Genomic DNA, 5,068 nt, shown 5'->3' with positions numbered 1-5,068 from the left:
AGCTTTACAGATAAATATTTTAAAGCCCTTTGTTAACCAAATCTATATAATCCGCCCAGTCAGAGCTCATGTCCCATTAAGTGTTGAAGACTCTTGTCTGAATGTCTGGTATAAACTCATCTGCCCCTCCAAACATTCCCTTCCTCCTAATTTCCCTCTATCTTTGGATGGCACTGCTTTCCCAACCGCACATGCTTGAAGGCTCGGTTACCTTGCAACTCCATCTCCTTCTCAATTTGTTCCAATCAGCGACCAAGCTACCCCAAGGAGGCCACATGATAATGCCTGAAGAATAATGAAAATACAGCTCTGTAGTTTACAAAGAACCCTCCTCAGAATAACCCATTGGAGGTAGATAATGTGAAAATTATTACACTGTTCTATAGACAAGAAAACGTAACCTCAGATTCCAAGCAACTTGCCCAGGTCTCACGGCCAATAAATGTCAGAGGTTGGTAATTTCTTAAGTGACTACATGTTGAAGGCGTTGTGCTCGTCTCTGGAGATAGAAAGATGAAACAATCCCTACCCTCAAGGAGCTTCCATTCTACTGGAGGAAACCAACAGGTACATGTATAAGGAGACAGAAATGCTAAATAATTTGAGAAGGGAGGGTACTAACAATGGGGCCTGGGGAAGGACTTGTATTAGGAGGTGACATCTGAAAGGAGTCTGGAAAGAAGCTTTTTAATCTTCAGTGTAATCTCACAGACTTTAGAGTTAGGAATCCCTTCTATTACTAGACAAGTGCTTGTGTAGTTTTGGTTGAAAATCTCCAGTATGGGGAAACTTCCTCACAACTCTCCAACACAGCCCTTTCTACTTGGGGAGGGCTGTAATTGCTGGGAAATTCTTTCTTCTATCATGTAGAAATTTTCATCTCTGCTCCAAGTCCTACCCTCTGAGGCCAAGTGCAGCACCTGGCACATGGTAGGTGCTTAATAAACGCTAGTTGACTGATAAGTGAGTGCGAGTCTAATCTTTCTTCCATGTGACAGCCCTTCAAATACCCCCAAACATTTGTCGTCTCTTCCTGAGCTTCGCCACTGAACTCATCCGGGGTCCATAACTCCTTCATCTGTTCCTCATATGATATCAACTCAAGTCCTTCCACCACCACTTTAGACACCATCCAATCTATCCCAAACAAAAATGTAAACAAAACATGCTACTCCAGATGTGGTCAGACCAGTGCAGAGTACAACAGGATGATTACTTTCCTCCTCTTGGACACAATACCTCCCTAAATATAGCCTAAGATCACTGCATGCGTATGTGTGTCTGTGTTCAAGAGTTGTATGTGATTCCCTAAAGAACATTATGGAAACCATAGAGCTAGTTTACAAGGCAGAGAGGTCTAGCACACTCTATCAGGTAATAGTAATCCCTTCATATAAGTGAATGAAAGAGCATTTGCTAAATGATTGTACATGTATAACCTATATCAAATTGCTTTCTGTCTTGGGGAGGGGGAGGGAAGGAAAAAAATTTAGAATTCAAAATCTTACAAAAATGAATGTTGAAAACTATCTTTACATGTAATTGGAAAAATATATAAAATACTATTAAGAAAATGAAAGCATTTGTTAAACACTTGCTGGCCAGACACTAGGCACTGAGGATACTCAACCACTGTGTAACATTGGGCAAATTACATAATGTCTCTGAGCCTCAGATTCCTTATTTATAAAATGAAGATAATATTTTCAAAATCTGCTTTTAAAGGGTTATAGGAAGGCACAAATAAGATTATGTATGACAACTTTTTTGGCAATAAGGACAAGGTTTGTTTTGGGGTTTTTTTAATAATTTGTCAGACATTTCTTTAAGAGCCTACCATATGCAGAGCACTGTGCCAGCAGACACAACAATTAAAAAAGGTGGATCCTTGCCCTTGTAAAATTTATAGTTAAGAAGAGGATATGATATATATGAAAATAACTAGTAAAAAACAACCTGCTAAGTGCATAAGAGAGGTTCTAAGTGCTAAAAGATGACTAGGTAAGGATAGATTATTATTTTAATATTATCATTATTGTTGTTACCCAAGGAGCTACATTAATCTCATTCTTCTGTCAAAGTCCTAGTACCATTTCCCTTAACACAGGAGCCCATGTACTCCCCAATCTAATAAACTGATTGGAATCAACTTTTGAGTACATCAATCGTAACTAGAAGCTTAGAACAAGATTGTCAGATCAGAGACAGGGCCAATGTGACTTGACAGTATTCCCCAAAGTCCATGGGAAGTTTTGATGGGGAGCCAAATGGGTCTAAGTCTGTAGTAATGTTTCCCAAAGAAGGAAGGGAGGAAGGGAGGAAAAAAGGGAAGGAAGGAAGGAGGGAAAGAAGAAAGGAAGGAGGGGATAAGTGCAAGGTGAATGAAAGAATGCAATAATAAGTTACGGGGGAAAGTTACCAGAACTTCACATGGTCCCCAGTGAAATAACCTAAACAAAGCAACAGCTCTTTAAATTGAGGTCTGTTTTGAAGTGTCCAAGATAAATTGAAAGTCCTGAGTCACTGCAGAGGGGAACACAGGAGTAGTTACTCAGCAGCTAGTCTTGGCTGGAAAGAGATGACTCCTAATAACGTTAGATCTGAGAGAGAGAATTTGCCCATCCCTCCTGCTACTGCTGCCACTGCAAGGTTATCAAAAATATAAAATTCATACCCAATTCAGCAAAGGTACAGCTATGAACTGTTCTGACATTGAAGTAAGTGGGGAGGTAGAGAGGTTTCAAAATCTCCTTTAGGTATAGTTTCGTTTTTAGGAGCTTAGACATTTTAAGAAACTTTATTATGGTTTAAAAAACAAAACAAGGTCCCAAAGACTCAGCTAAAAAGTTAGTTGAAACAATAATTTTAGTGAAGTAGTAGAATATAAAGTAAATCCACATAAATCATCAGCATTTCTATATATCACAAACAAAACCCTGCAAGGAGAGGTATGTCTTTTTTATGTTTTTTTTTTTTATTAATTGATGTCTTTTGTTTTTGAGAAGCAGTGTGGTATAATGGATAAAGAGCTGGCCTCAGAACCAGGAACCAAGTCCCGCCCTGGCCTTATGACCCTGGATCACTTAATGTCTCAGTGTCTGACCTACAGTAATAGAGGGAATTTCCTCATTTTCTAGTTCCCTAGACAAATGCAATGACAGGTCTGATTCCCATCCTCATTTTGAGTTTGCTCCACTTTCATTTGCAAATGTATCTCCCCGCCTCCTCTACCCAATGAGTCATCCCTGATATCAGAGACTGAAAACCAAAGAGAAAAAAATCAGTTCAGCAAAACTAAGACATCTATCAGAGCTAGCAATGTATACAATGTTCTCTACTTATAGTCGTCCTCCCCCCAACCCTTGCCCACAAAAAAGAAGGGAGGTACATTTTCTTATCTCTTTGCAGGGATCAAGCTTGGTCATTAAAATTGTGCAATCTCTAGATTCTTTTTTATGTATGCTTTATTGATGTGATTATTGATGTGACATTGCTATCACTTTCCCACGATTCCCCCACCCATGATCCCAAATAGAACCTTCCTTTGTTAACAGTCAGGCAAAAAAAAAAAAAATCAACATACTGACCATGCCTAAAAATGTATGCCTAATTGCTCACCTTTGGCACCTCTCTACCAAGAGTTGAGACCAATCGGTTCTCTGATTGGTCACTGCATGGTCAGACTTCTAAAGTTTTGGGTGTTTTCCATTATGTTCTTGACCTAGACTAGATTCATTTGTCCTTCCTCCCACCTTCTCCTCCTTATTCTCTCTAGGCCTCTTGAGAAAGGGATTGCTGGATCCAGTCAAGAAAAACTTCCCCAAAATTAGAGTTATCCATAAACGGAATGGTCTTCCTCAGGAGGTCATGGGTTCTCCATCATTGGAGTCATTCAAGCAAAGGCAGGATAACTACTAAATGGATGTGCGGTAGTTAGATGACAGAGCTCAGGAACTCCTGAGTTCAAATCTGGTCTCAGACACTTGCTAGCTGTGTGACCCTGGGTAAGTCACATAATCTCTCTGCCTGCCTTAGTTTCCTCACCTGTAAAATGGGGATTATAATAGCAACTACCTCTCAGAGTTGTAGTGTGGATAAAATAAGTTAATATTTGTAAAGCATCTTGCAAACCTTAAAGCACTATATACATGCTAATTACTACACTATATACATGCTAATTATTATTATTATTAATGATAATAATAATAATATAGTAGGGTTTCCTTTCTTGGATATGAGTTGGACTATTTGGAAACTCAAGTCCTTTTCAACTTTAAAAAGTTGATTCCTTCCAGAAGGATTCCTTCCAGAAATCCTCTATACAAGACCTACCTAATGTACTGAAAGCCTTTCTCTAGGTTATTTACTATTTCATGGATACCAGCAGAATTAGTTATTTCTCACTTTCAGTCCCTGACTGGCTCACCTTCTTTTCCTTCATGATGACTTTTCTGCCACCAACATACATAAACTACAGCCCCTCTAGACCAGTCAGTTTTCATTGCCCTTGGGTCTATGGCAAGGTGCCTTACAGGCATAAGGTCAGGCAAGATTCCTTACTCACTGCAACACAATAGTTTACTTTGTTCAGTGATCCTTTGATTATCAATATCAGAAACATTTGTTCACCAAAGTATTTAGCATTATTATAGAAGATGCTCTGCTTACTCTCATGGATAAGGGTTTCTCTCAAGTTGTACAAGAGCAGCTAGGTGGAGCAGTGGATAGAGTGCTGGTCCTAGAATGAGGAAGACTCATCTTCCTGAATTCAAATCTAGCCTCAGACACTTACTATGTAACTCTGGGCAAGTCACTTAACCCTATTTGCCTCAGTTTCCTCATGTGTACTGGGGAAGGAAATGGAAAATCCAGTATCTTTGCCAAGAAAACCTCAAATGGGGTCTCAAAGAGCTGGCCACGACTGAAAAATGACTTAACAAGTTGTGCAGCATGACATCATGACAATTGTCTCAATCCAGAGATCAATTCTGCTGACTTTCCCTGGAGAAGTGAGTGACTGTGGGTACAGAACGTTACTTACGCTGTCAGGGTCATTGGAAGCTGGTTC

The sequence above is a fragment of the Vombatus ursinus genome, unplaced genomic scaffold (assembly GCF_900497805.2).
Source record: "Vombatus ursinus unplaced genomic scaffold, bare-nosed wombat genome assembly UNPS02014784.1, whole genome shotgun sequence".
NCBI classification, from domain to species: Eukaryota; Metazoa; Chordata; class Mammalia; order Diprotodontia; family Vombatidae; genus Vombatus; species Vombatus ursinus.
Note: the sequence above shows the minus strand (reverse complement) of the source record.